Raw genomic sequence first — 14347 nt, 5'->3', positions numbered from 1 at the left:
CGGCCCTGGCACTTCCCAGCACAGACCCACTCAAGGACAATGGTGTTAAGTCTGTTTAAAAATACCAAATTGAAAAGACTCACTGAAGGACAATGTTCAGTCTGTTTAAAATGCCCACTGCCTCACTGCCTGCCTGGCAGTGAGTACACTCAATGTGTGTGTGCAGTACACACAGAACTAGCTTGCTTTTAAGTAGATATGAGGCAGAGTACTGCGGCCCAGGCACTTCCCAGCAGACCCACTCAAGGACAATGTTGTTAAGTCTGTTTAAAAATACCAAATTGAACAGACTCACTGAAGGACAATGTTCAGTCTGTTGACAATGCCCACTGCCTCACTGCCTGCCTGGCAGTGCACTCAGTGTGTGTGTGTGTGCAGTACACACAGAACTAGCTTGCTTTTCAGCAGATAAGAGGCAGAGTACTCCCGGCCCTGGCACTTCCCAGCACAGACCCACTCAAGGACAATGGTGTTAAGTCTGTTTAAAAATACCAAATTGAAAAGACTCACTGAAGGACAATGTTCAGTCTGTTTAAAATGCCCACTGCCTCACTGCCTGCCTGGCAGTGAGTGCACTCAATGTGTGTGTGCAGTACACACAGAACTAGCTTGCTTTTAAGTAGATATGAGGCAGAGTACTGCGGCCCAGGCACTTCCCAGCAGACCCACTCAAGGACAATGTTGTTAAGTCTGTTTAAAAATACCAAATTGAACAGACTCACTGAAGGACAATGTTCAGTCTGTTGACAATGCCCACTGCCTCACTGCCTGCCTGGCAGTGCACTCAGTGTGTGTGTGTGTGCAGTACACACAGAACTAGCTTGCTTTTCAGCAGATAAGAGGCAGAGTACTCCCGGCCCTGGCACTTCCCAGCACAGACCCACTCAAGGACAATGTTGTTAAGTCTGTTTAAAAATACCAAATTGAACAGACTCACTGAAGGACAATGTTCAGTCTGTTGACAATGCCCACTGCCTCACTGCCTGCCTGGCAGTGCACTCAATGTGTGTGTGTGTGTGCAGTACACACAGAACTAGCTTGCTTTTCAGCAGATAAGAGGCAGAGTACTCCCGGCCCTGGCACTTCCCAGCACAGACCCACTCAAGGACAATGGTGTTAAGTCTGTTTAAAAATACCAAATTGAACAGACTCACTGAAGGACAATGTTCAGTCTGTTTAAAATGCCCACTGCCTCACTGCCTGCCTGGCAGTGAGTGCACTCAATGTGTGTGTGCAGTACACACAGAACTAGCTTGCTTTTAAGTAGATATGAGGCAGAGTACTGTGGCCCAGGCACTTCCCAGCAGACCCACTCAAGGACAATGTTGTTAAGTCTGTTTAAAAATACCAAATTGAACAGACTCACTGAAGGACAATGTTCAGTCTGTTGACAATGCCCACTGCCTCACTGCCTGCCTGGCAGTGCACTCAATGTGTGTGTGTGTGCAGTACACACAGAACTAGCTTGCTTTTCAGCAGATAAGAGGCAGAGTACTCCCGGCCCTGGCACTTCCCAGCACAGACCCACTCAAGGACAATTGTGTTAAGTCTGTTTAAAAATACCAAATTGAACAGACTCACTGAAGGACAATGTTCAGTCTGTTTAAAATGCCCACTGCCTCACTGCCTGCCTGGCAGTGAGTGCACTCAATGTGTGTGTGCAGTACACACAGAACTAGCTTGCTTTTAAGTAGATATGAGGCAGAGTACTGTGGCCCAGGCACTTCCCAGCAGACCCACTCAAGGACAATGTTGTTAAGTCTGTTTAAAAATACCAAATTGAACAGACTCACTGAAGGACAATGTTCAGTCTGTTGACAATGCCCACTGCCTCACTGCCTGCCTGGCAGTGCACTCAATGTGTGTGTGTGTGCAGTACACACAGAACTAGCTTGCTTTTCAGCAGATAAGAGGCAGAGTACTCCCGGCCCTGGCACTTCCCAGCACAGACCCACTCAAGGACAATTGTGTTAAGTCTGTTTAAAAATACCAAATTGAACAGACTCACTGAAGGACAATGTTCAGTCTGTTTAAAATGCCCACTGCCTCACTGCCTGCCTGGCAGTGAGTGCACTCAATGTGTGTGTGCAGTACACACAGAACTAGCTTGCTTTTAAGTAGATATGAGGCAGAGTACTGTGGCCCAGGCACTTCCCAGCAGACCCACTCAAGGACAATGTTGTTAAGTCTGTTTAAAAATACCAAATTGAACAGACTCACTGAAGGACAATGTTCAGTCTGTTGACAATGCCCACTGCCTCACTGCCTGCCTGGCAGTGCACTCAATGTGTGTGTGTGTGCAGTACACACAGAACTAGCTTGCTTTTCAGCAGATAAGAGGCAGAGTACTCCCGGCCCTGGCACTTCCCAGCACAGACCCACTCAAGGACAATGGTGTTAAGTCTGTTTAAAAATACCAAAATGAACAGACTCACTGAAGGACAATGTTCAGTCTGTTGACAATGCCCACTGCCTCACTGCCTGCCTGGCAGTGCACTCAATGTGTGTGTGCAGTACACACAGAACAAGCTTGCTTTTAAGTAGATATGAGGCAGAGTACTCCCAGCCCTGGCACTTCCCAGCATAAAATGAACAGACTCACTCAATAACAATGTTCAGGTTTTTTTTGTTAGCCTAACACAGAATCTGTTCTGTGTTGTCTAATATCTGGTTCTGGTTTTGGTTCTGGTTCTGCTTTACTGCCTGCCTGCCTGCCTGCCTCAGCCTGCCTCTGCCCACCTCCCCACAGAATCGCTGGAAATGTCCGTGAGCCCTCGTGCTGCTGCTGCTTATATAGTGCTGGCTCGTCAGTAAATCCTCAGAGAAGCACTGAATGACAGCGCGATTCGCTGCATTCAGTGCTTCTCTGAAAACGTGAACGCAGATTCGCTGCGTTCCGGTATCCATGCCGACCTGTCCGACCCTTTCCTGTGAGTCACTGCGACTCACAGGAAAGGGTCAGACAGGTTGGCATGGTTACCGCAGGGGCGCCGCCATTTTGAGGTAATCCGGGGCTCCGAGCTCGCAGCTAATGGCGGCGAGAAAAGCGCGCGCATCGCGGTTCGACATATTCAACATAGCTATGTTGAATAAGTTGGAAACGTGCTCGTTTTCGCCTCATCACTTTTTTAAGTTAAAAAAAAAAAAGTTCCGTTTTACATATGCGGTCAAAACGAATGCACACCCCTAACCCGCAGCAATACAGGCAGAGACCTCTGCGGGTTTGTGAGAAAGACCAGAAGGTCATCCGCAAAAGCCACACTCTTAAAAATTTGTGTATCCATGCGGACCCCCCGAATCTCCCTAGCTTGTTGGATAGCTAGGAGGAGAGGTTCTAACTGCAAAATAAATAATAGGGGGGATAGCGGGCAGCCTTGTCTAGTCCCTCGAGCTATCCGCAAGGGCTCCAATTGCGACCCGTTGGCAACTATAACCGCTGTGGGATCCTTATAAAGGAGATGCAATGCCTGTAAGTAAAAGTCGCCAAACCCCATCTTCCCCAATATTGCAAAAAGGTAACCCCACTCTACTCTATCAAACGCCTTTTCGGCGTCAAAGCTGATCGCAAGGTAGGGGAGTTCCAGCTGTCGGCAGATAGTCATAGCAGTCAGCACTCTACGGATGTTAGTAAGGGCATATCTCCGTCTCACAAATCCAACCTGGTGGTCTCCAACTAATGAAGGAATGATTTCAGTCAGTCTGTCCGCTAAGATTTTTGCCAGAGTTTTAATATCCACGTTCAACAGGGATATCGGCCTATAGGACGCGGGCAAAAGAAGATCCTTCCCCTCCTTAGGGATAAGGGTAATATGTGCCCTATTCACATTTGGGGGGAAGGCGCCACGGGCGACTAGTTCCATATATCCCTCCGCCAAAGGGCTGGCCACTTGATCTTGAAGCAGTTTAAAAAATTCTGCCGTGTAGCCATCCGGGCCCGGGGCCTTTAAGGGCCGCAAATGCCGTATGACCAACCTGACTTCATCAGCAGTAATAGGGGCATTTAAACGTAATTTTTGCTCCTCCGTTAATTGGGGGAGAGGCAAATTAGAGCAGAACCTCTCGTAAAGTTCATCACTACCCCCCGCCGAGGAGTACAGATCCGCATAAAAATCCAGAAAGAGACTCAAGATAACGGGGGTGTCGAACAAGCGCACCCGCGGGGTTGGTAAGCGCTGGGACGTGATGGACACCCCGAGTCGACCTTATGAGATTGGCCATCATTCGGCCCATTTTGTTGGAGTATTGATATAAATGAAATTTATAATAGAGTAAGCTTTTTTTCGCGCGTTGATGTAAAAGAGTATTTAAGGCTGCTTGAACCGAACGATATGTATCCCTAGTATGAAGAGATAGATTCGTATTCAATGCTACGCGGGCTTTGTGTAATTGCTGGCTCAGCGTCAGTATCCGTTTATTAAGCATCTTTCGTCTATGGGAGACATAGGAGATTATTTCACCCCGGAGGACCGCCTTCGCCGTATGCCAAAACAAGGTCGGCTCCGAAATGTGGGCGTGGTTGAGAGTGGCGTATTCTTCCCATTTGGCCCTTATGTGCTCTTGGAATTGTGTGTCATTGGCCAAAAAATGGAGATAACGCCAAAACCTTATGCCCGATTGCCCTCCCGGAAACTGAAAGTCCACCCAAATCGGGGCGTGGTCTGAGATCACAATGTTGTCAATTACCGCGTCTTGAACCTGTGCTAATACACAAGTACTAATTAGAAAATAATCTAGACGAGATTGAGAAGCATGTGTGCGAGAGATATGCGTGAAATCACGTTCTAGTGGATGAAGGATCCGCCACACATCTAACAGCTGGAGCTGGTCCTCCAGCATCCGCGGGCCCCTGCCCAGCCCCTGTTCACGCTGACGCGAGGGACGAGCATCTAATTCCCCGTCTCGAACAGTATTGAAGTCACCCCCAACAATCAGTGTAGCCTGCAGAAAGGGGAGCAAGTGAGAGTAAAGAAGCCGGAAAAAATTAGGTGAGTGAATATTAGGGGCATAAACATTACAGAACACTACTGTCTGGCCATATAGTTCAGTTATTAAAATAAGAAAACGCCTCTGGGGATCTGCTATTTCCTGTTGAATCTTTATGGGCAACCGCCTGTGAAGTAAGATAGCTACCCCTGCTGACTTAGAGGACACTCCTGACGCCCACACCTCCCCCACCCAATCCCGTTTCAGCTTCATATGTTCGGACTCGGTCAGGTGTGTTTCCTGAATAAACGCCACTGATACCTGCTTCCTCTTCAGCAGTGTTAAGACTTTAGAGCGTTTAACGGGCGTATGTAAACCACAAACATTCCATGAGATCACCCGCAGGGGATTACTCATAAGTCATCACCAAAATATATATATACATCGTGTGTCCCAGTCTTGCACAGTGAAAGCCCTCCCACCTGAGGCTCCCACCCTCCCGCACCGTACCATCTCTCAGCCCACTAACAAGCACCCAATCCATAGCCTGGCCCTCACACACATCCACTCACACTCACTGCTACACATCCCCCCAATCCAATGAATCCCTGCCCCTCCCCAACCCCATCCCCCCTCCCCCCAACCACCCATGGTTCCCTCGCCGCAACGTCATCGGCTACACCCTCCCAACTTCCCCCTCAGGAGTTGAGAATCACACAAAGATGTGTCCGGGCTCAGCCTCAGCCCCCCGCCCCCACAACTTGTAAGTCCAGTCCCTGGTTCCAGGGTATCTGTGCAAACAGGACCCCGAACTGTTCCAGGTGACAATATGAGAATTCCCCACCCCACTAGAACAAAACCAGAACTCCAAACAAGAAAAGTGAGAGCACTGAAATGAGAAAGCAAACATCAAGACCATCAAAGTCCCCATGTGTCCAAGTTACAACAGAACTGCTCCACCGGGTCATCCATAGGCTACTGTCCATCTCGTACGTCTCCTCCGCGAGAAACTCCGAAAAACTCCTTGTATATGGTAGCAGAAATGGTTATCGGCTGACACATGGAATGCAAATTAAGTGGAGTGATGGCACTGGCGCAGTCTCTGATTTGTGCAATGTAGACCTCATAAAACTTCTGAACCTGGCAACAAGCCACAGAAAAAAGTAAGTGCTTCCCAGTCTGCTCCTAGGCCAAGGAACAAGCTCAGTTCGCCAAAAACATCAGTCACCCATCCTTCCCAGGAAATCCAACGGGATACTTCCCATCCAGCAACCCCACTGATTTGTAGCCTTCCCTCAGGTAGGTAGGGAGTCCACGAAAGCCTTGGCTTTCTCCGCCGAGTCAAAATTATGCACTGCCGACGCATGCCAGATCCTCAGGCGGGCTGGGTACAGCAGAGCAAACTTGTGGCCCTTATTATGCAAAGTGGAGCAAACCTGTGCGAAACTACGTCTGCTCGCCGAAACAGAGGCAGAGAAATCCTGGAAAATTCGTATTTGGTGGGTCTGGTAGCGTAGGTCTGGTTTTTTACGTGACGCCCTCCATATCTCCATCTTATGTGCCGAGTTCAAGATTTTGGCAATTACCAACCTTGGCCGAGCTGCCGCCTGCTGTTTCACACCCAAGCGATGGGCCCTCTCCACCACCAATTTCCCCTGGAGGTGAGGCAGAGCCAGGGCCTCCGGGAGCCAGGCTTCCAATACATTGCACAGGGACTGGTCTGCTAGACTCTCCGGAAAGCCCAGGAAACGCAGATTGTCCCTTCTTGCCCTATTCTCCAAATCTTCTACCTTCCCTGTCAGCACCTGGAGCAGGGCTGCTTGTTCCGCCATCTTCTCAGCACACACAGTGCCTGTGTCTTCTAAAGCTGAAATGCGGTCCTCAGCAGCACTTAAACGCGGTGGCAGGGCTGCTAACGTGTCTCTTACCTCCCCCAGCTGATCAGTTAGCCCGGTCCACCTCTCATCAAGGGCCTCCCGAACCGCCTCCTTTATTCCTTCCAGCGTGATCGGCACCGAGGGGGAGGGGAGGTCACATGCGGCCACCGCCATCTTGTCCTCAGCCCCTCGCGTTTTTTCCTTGTCCTTTTTTGCAGCCTTGGAGGTCATTACCGCCGTCGGGGGCAGCAGCGTTGCAAACCACGGGTATTTGTCTTGCCTGCCGCGCCGTTTGGCGCCCGACTTCGGGGGGTGAACGCGCTTTAGTTTGGCGGGATCACCGAGACGGGCCCCGAGCTGAGCGAGAACAAGCCCGCCCTGCTAGCATATCACGTGACTCTCCGCTTGCGGGTTTTAAAGTGTGCTCACTTCCAGGTGTAAAAGCAGAGTAGTCCTAAGGAAAGATACACAAATAATAATGTTTCCTAAAGAAACCGTTTACATTTAGGGGGATATATACACACAATGGGTGCACAATGGCACACAATGTATGCACAATGGCACACAAGATTTAAAATTCCATCATATGTGAGCTCACACCCGCATACACATATATATGGGTGTGTGTGCGCTCGTTTTAAAATTTACTTCTTAATATGTAAAATATGTAGCACATACTGAATTTGTTACATGCCCTTCATGTATTATAAAACTGGCACCGTATGTATATGAAAATAAGAGGAGGCACGCCAGGCTTGTCCTGGTGTGCCGTAGTTAACAGGGTTCGAGCGACACCGAGGGACATCAAAAGGGGGGGGGGGGGGGCGAGAAGAGAAGAGTGATAAGGTAACCAATGGGAGCGCAGCGATTCAAATCGCTGCGCTCCCATTGGAGGGCGAGGGATAAGTAAGGAAAGGGAGCTGAAGGAGAGGGCAGTTGGGAATCCGCCAGCATAGCAGAAGCAGGTTTTTGCTTCCCTCCCTCCCACCCACGATATGTATAAAATGAACACAGATAAAGCTGTATATGCCGTTGTTATGCTTGTTATGTTAATGGTTTGTCGCAGTTAGGGCGAAAAACCCGAGCCAGAGCTGTAATGTATTGTTTTCTATTGTGAAAGACATTGATGGGGGGGGGGGGGGTCGGGGGAAAAAACGCTCGTGTAGTTTGGGGCCACTACACGGGAAGGCCTAAAGAGCAAGAGGGGGGCCGATGCTCAGGCCACAAGCTTACCCTCGCTGGTGACGTGGTGGGGTAAGTGTTTGGGAGGGGGGGGGGGGGTTTGACGCCGGCTTACCGTTGGGCCGCGACGGTAAGTGAAGAGAGGCATGCAGCCGAGGAATGTAAGGGGGGGGGGGAGTTAAGATTATTTGGTTTATGTTAATTTAACGGCTCGGGTTAGGTTTAATAAACTGTGGCCTTGGAGTTTTTAATGCCATACATTGTCATGACTATTTTGTGGAATGAATGGGAGAGAAAGGAAAGCGATGGAGAGAGCAGTTGGTCTCGAATACCCATGTTATGTACTTTCTAAATAAAATACCTCTGCCCCTGACAATAGGTATGTTTATTTCTTTTTTAGATGGAGAAAGCTTGCCATTGAAATGAACTGAAACCTTTCAGCCCTTGATCTACTGAGGCTGTGCCGTATCAGTCCAAGCAAATGGCATTGATTGTGCTCTGCCAAATGGGCCATTCTGAATGCCTGCAAAGCAACACAAAATGCTCCTTCTTATACTCAGTATAAGCCTACTTATACCCAGTATAAGTCCAGCAAACAGCCCTGACTTCTTAAAATCCCTGCAACTTGTTGCTTTTACCACCGAAAAGGAGAACGTGTTTCATAATGGCCTGAAAATCCAACATGAAAAATCAAAGCCTAGCAACAGACTCCTGACAACCACTAACAGTAATTCCACTGAGGAGAGATTAATCGGTTCCTCCCACTGCAGCTGCTTGCCAAGAAAAACCCAACACATTTCCCTTTTCCAAGTGAACCTGTCTAATGAACAACAAAAACGACCTACAAATAATTTAAAGAAAACTGAAAAGACTTACCACAAGCACTTCACGGCTTCTGCTTCAGGAAAGGAGAGGCTCGGCCATATTCTCTCAGCGACAGCTCGGAGAGTAGCTGCTGCGGTCGCCCTTCGTGAGAAAAAGGAGCGAGTGGCACTGCATGGGAGGCAGTGCCCTCTTGTGTGCCGCTGCAGGCCTTACCACACAAAAACCTCTGCCTGCAGCTTTACATTAAGAAGGCTCTGTTTTACAACCAGGCCAAGTCAGGGCACAAAAGGTGCCAAAAAAAAAAAAAAAGACTTCAAAAGAGTTTGCCAGCACAATTTGAAGCAGAGCAAGAGTTTACTGTCCAGCAGTTTCTGGAGGAGGATACATTTTACAGAAAGAAAACCTGTAAATAGCAGCAACAATAAAAAAAAAAAAAAAGTAGGCTACAGCAACTGCTCTTCTTGCTTGGATTTGTGCAGCTTATAACTTAATTAAGCCAGTTTCCACCCAGGGGATTTTCTGAGAAAAGTGTGCAGGAAGTGCTGCATGCAACTTACTCCTAAGCCTTGGTAAAAGACCCACATTGCTTTTTGCACAATTGTTTAGGTAGTTGATTTCTCCTAGAGCCAGTATTGACAAGAGGAAGGGCATCAGCCCTGTGTTCAACCAACAACAGGGCTTTCCAATCTACTCCCTTAACTGGATGGAGGTGTCCTCCATTCATCTACGTGTGCTCCCAGATTGGGAACAGTGGAGACAAGAGTTTACCATGAAGGAGGGGACACAGTCAGACCTTTAGTCCATCATTTTTCTGTGAATTATGTTATCATTGAAAACTTTTCGTTTCGCAAGGTTTTGCAGTGTTTAGTTTAGTTTCAGTTTGGGTCATGCCTCTATGAGTAAACCACCAATGCATGTTACAGTACATAAATATAAAATACTAACTTGGGCAAGGCGGGGCACAAGGCATTCTCCCTCTCTCCCTAACCCACAAAACACAATAGACACAAATTGGGAATTAAACAAGGTTGCAGTTTATTGCCAAAATCCGAAGCCTAGCCTCAACAGTCCTAGAATTGAACCCCTCCCCCCATCTCTTCATAGCTTTAATGCCGCCACATCCCAGTCACATCGCGCTCTCACCTCTCCCGACTGCCAATGCAACCAGCGGCTCCCACTGCCGCTTACCTGTCCTCCCTGTCACGTCCCAGCAGGAAGAAGCCGAGGCCCGAATAGTGACCGCACTGCATGAATCCACCTTGTGCAGCAGTCCCCCTCCCCCATGTCTCCCCCATTTGCAATTAATTAACGATCAAACAGCAAACTTAGGCTCGGGTTTACCGCCACAACCAAAAATAACCCACATGATGGAGTTTTTCCCATCCTTGTTAGCAATACTTTAAGCAGGGCTGGCGGAACCACTAGGGGAACTAGGCCAGGGCCTAGGGCACTGACCATTAGGGGGCGGCGTGACTAGGGGGCGAGGCAGCGTGACCTAGGGGGGGGGGCGGCGGCACGAGGCAGAAGGTACCTAGGGCACCTAAACCCCTTGCACCGGCCCTGAATACTGAATATACTAAATAAATAAATAAATAAATAAATAAATAAATAAATAAATAAATAAATAAGTGATCATCTAGACTGTCTTCAGACAGGATCTACTGTACCTAATTGTGGGAACGAGTGGTGATTCCCACAGACCTGAAGACAAACTAGATTGACTCCAGCCTTCTTAAAACAGTAACTCTTTATTTTAACTTCACACATGCAGAATCATAGACTGTCTTCTCCCCAGACAGTGTACACTCTTTACTTTTAATGGGTTGCTTTGTCTCAGCTCAAGGTTTGGACAGTGTTTTCCCCAGTCTCTGGTTATGCCATCTGAGCCCCACCTGCCCCACAGGATCCCACACATAGAGCATACTTCAGTTAAGGCATTTAAGGTGAACCAGGCATCTAGCCTGGTCCTGCACAGGTACATAGGGGAACACTAGGGGCATTGCCTCACATAACCCTCCCCTCAGCTTGGACCCATAGAGCCAAGCATCCCTACTCCTTCTTGGATCCCATCCAGAAGAGTCCAAGACTTCCCAATCCCTTTCTCTTAGGGTTACCCTCTACCATGTCACAACCACCACCCAGTGTGCTGTTTGCACAGTGCACATCCCCAGTCCTTTAAGTCCTTTGCTGGCTCTGGGTTCGAATTCCACCCCGGTGGAGCTATATGTACCGACTGGGAAACCACAAGTGCTGATTCCTCTGTATCCTCAGTAGCTAGTTTCCACAGTGCCTCCCTCTGGGATCTCTGTGGATTCTTCCTCCAGGTTCTCCACAGCACCTCCCTCTGGGCTCTCTGCAGTTTAAGAACATAAGAACATGCCATACTGGATCAGACCAAGAGTCCATCAAGCCCAGCATCTTGTTTCCAACAGTGGCCAATTCAGGCCATAAGAACCTGTCAAGTACCCAAAAACTAAGTCTATTTCATGCTACTGTGCTAGTAATAGCAGTGGCTATTTTCTAAATCAACTTAATTAATAGCAGGTAATGGACTTCTCCTCCAAGAACTTATCCAATCCTTTTTTAAACACAGCTACACTAATAAGAACATGCCATACTGGGTCAGACCAAGGGTCCATCAAGCCCAGCATCCTGTTTCCAACAGTTTCCTCTTCTATACACTCTGGCCACTCGCCCACACCGGTCACTGGCTCCTCCGCAGCCTCACTTGCTGGGGTCTCTGCAGTGCCACCCTCTGGGCTCTCCAGGGCATTTCTTGCTTTTCATTCCATGCCCTCTCTCTCTGGGCTTCTCACGGGAGTTGTCTCCGGACTCCTGGCAGTGTTTTGGCACCCTACATGGTCTTCATCCAAACTGCCTATAGCGCTAACTTCCAACTCCTCGCTGGGGCTCTCTGTTACCCTTCTCTCAGGGTTTCTCACAACTTCCTTCTTACAGGAGTTATTTCTGGACTCTTGGTAGTGTTTGGACACCTTACATGGTCTTCACCAGGACCTTTTGTAGCGCCAATCTCCAGCCTTGCTTATGGAAGGCTAGGAGTTTCAGCTCATTCACTAGCCTAGCATTCTCTCTTACAACTTGCTTCCAGTCCTCCCCCTGACCACTTGCCAATGGGACTTGGGTTAAGCCAGGATCGGCTACAAAGTAAGTCTCATTGGCAAGTGGTCAGTTTAAAATTTATTTTAAATTATTTTGATGTTAGGTAATTAAAGTGCTTTGTATTTTTAGGAGTAATGACAAGTCCCCTGAAGCAGGCGTGAACCACACGCTGAAACATTGCCAATATCGGGCAGTCAAAAATAAGAAGCAACGCAGAGGGCGACATTAGTGAAATCAGTCAAGTTTGAACGGTCAAATTTTGAAGAAAATAAGATAAGTTGTATTGAAATATTGATAGTTTACTTAGAGGGTATTTTTAAAGGGTAATATTTAGAGATAAATTCACCACTGAAGTAAAAAACAAAAAAATACATTAAACGGAATGAAGTAAATGACGTAAAAACGAGTGCGAATACATGAGACAGGTTGTAACCCTTTGTGGGCAAGAGCCCAGGAGATTGCAGCACTCATCATTCTGATACCGATTCCCAACATTTTAATAATTTAATAAGAATATTATACTGTAATTTACAGTTTCCCTCATATATTCAGAATGTTTCTATTTGAATCACAATGTATTTCATACAGTCATTTTACTGATGTGCTTGTATGCTGGTTGAGATATGTTGATGATGATTTAGTAATTTGGAATGACACAGAAGAAAAATATACAAGTTCCACAGTTGACTGAATAGTTGTAACCCTAATATTTTATTTTCCCTGGCTCATCAGTATTTTTACAGTAAATTAGTAGATACTAACTATATTCCCTCAGTTTCAGTGCTTATCTTAAGACGCATACTTTGACCATCATAATAGGCATCATAGTTCAATAAAGGTTCTCTTTATTGCTCAGCCTTATCTATAATCATAGGTCAATATGAGTTATATTTTTTATTTTTTGTTGCTAAATGTGACAACTACCACTTTCATTAAAAGTCCACTCAATTTCTTCAATGCTGATCTTGAACTTATCTTATCTTAATGCACATATTCTTCACCCATAAATGTAGTCGATGGTGCCAATGCCCGACACGGGGCCGTGTTTCGGACACGGAGTCCTTTTTCAAGGGCTTATTTCTGCGTTGAAACAAATGTAGATTTTAAATTAGTACATCATAAGTATAACACCAAGTTACTCAGAGCCAAACTAGTGCAACTTACTATTATGGCAGGCTAATTCTTCATGGTGTTTCTCGGCGTTTTCTATCATGCTTCTCTTCCGGTCTATCCCGGAACTCTATTAAATCTACCCAAAATGAATACGTCACCAAGCACCTGACTTTGCAATGTCATCTTTTGCTCATTTGAACTCTGACCTGAAGAAGAGAGTATTAGCTCTCGACATGATAGTTGTTAGTTCAATGAAAAGATATCATGTCGAGAGCTAATACTCTCTTCTTCAGGTCAGAATTCAAATGAGCAAAAGATGACATTGCCAGAAAATATAAAATAGTCTGGTTACAAGTGTATTATTAGTTCAATGAAAATATATCATCTTATATACAGTATATAGGGGTAGATATTCAAACACTACTTAACCAGATAAGTTGGACTTATCCGGCTAAGTGGCTTCTGCTGAATATCTGGCTATACCACTTAGCCGGATAAGTCACTTAGGGCCTCATTTTCTAATGTATCGCAGGCCTGCGATACTTTAGGGAATGAGGGGCGGGGGGCCGAAACGGGGGGCGGGCCTGCGCTAGCCGGCAGCAATCGCACCGTTGCGGTGCGATCGCTGCCGGTTTCGCACCCAATAGTGCCACCATAGAAGGTGTAGTTATTGGGCACGAACTCGGACGCGAAAAGGGCCTTACCTTTTCATCATCCGCGGCATCTTCGCGGAGTCGGCCCCGGTGACGCCCCGACTCCTCCTCTTCCAGGGCCGACTCCGCCCCCATTTTGGTATCGCATGTGATCCCTCTGGAATATGAGGCCCTTAGTTATTCATATAGTCAATGGGCGAGCAGTAAGCATAATTGGGCAGCACTACCTATCCAGCTAACTTTAGCCAGATAAGTAGGGATATTGAGCCTTATCCAGTTAAGTTAACCAGCTAAGTTAGACCTGGCGCATAGCAGGTCTAAAGTTAGCCGGATAAGCTTATCTGGCTAACATTAATACTTATCTGGGTATATTCAGTGGCATTGCCATGCTGATGAATATCCCATATAAGTTAGCCAGATGAGTCTTATCTGGCTAACTTAAAAAGCCAGATCACTTTAAATATTGGCCTCATATTTTTTCTTTTTATTTGTTAACTTTTATTTCTGTGTAGACCTACTACTGATAGACTCATATGCTCATTATCGTTGTTCAACCAGATCAGATATATCTTCAACCAATGGACAGTTTATCCCACATATACTATATTTGTAGAAAAATAGATTTGTTGTTTCAATTCATATTCTTTGGTATCA

At 46.9% G+C, this 14347-nt stretch overlaps 1 protein-coding gene across 1 annotated transcript in view; it reads right to left on the bottom strand.

Moving 5' to 3' along the window:
* Nucleotides 1-8951, bottom strand: part of LIFR (LIF receptor subunit alpha) — a 358981-nt gene extending 350030 nt beyond the window's left edge. The window contains exon 1 of the mRNA XM_029578437.1: nucleotides 8859-8951. The gene's annotated coding sequence lies outside the window, so the exon portion shown is untranslated. The remainder of the gene's footprint in view (nucleotides 1-8858) is intronic.
* Nucleotides 8952-14347: the final 5396 nt, after the last annotated feature.

Source organism: Rhinatrema bivittatum, chromosome 1, assembly GCF_901001135.1.
Source record: "Rhinatrema bivittatum chromosome 1, aRhiBiv1.1, whole genome shotgun sequence".
NCBI classification, from domain to species: domain Eukaryota; kingdom Metazoa; phylum Chordata; class Amphibia; order Gymnophiona; family Rhinatrematidae; genus Rhinatrema; species Rhinatrema bivittatum.
Note: the sequence above shows the minus strand (reverse complement) of the source record. Positions and strands in the feature narration are given on the sequence as shown.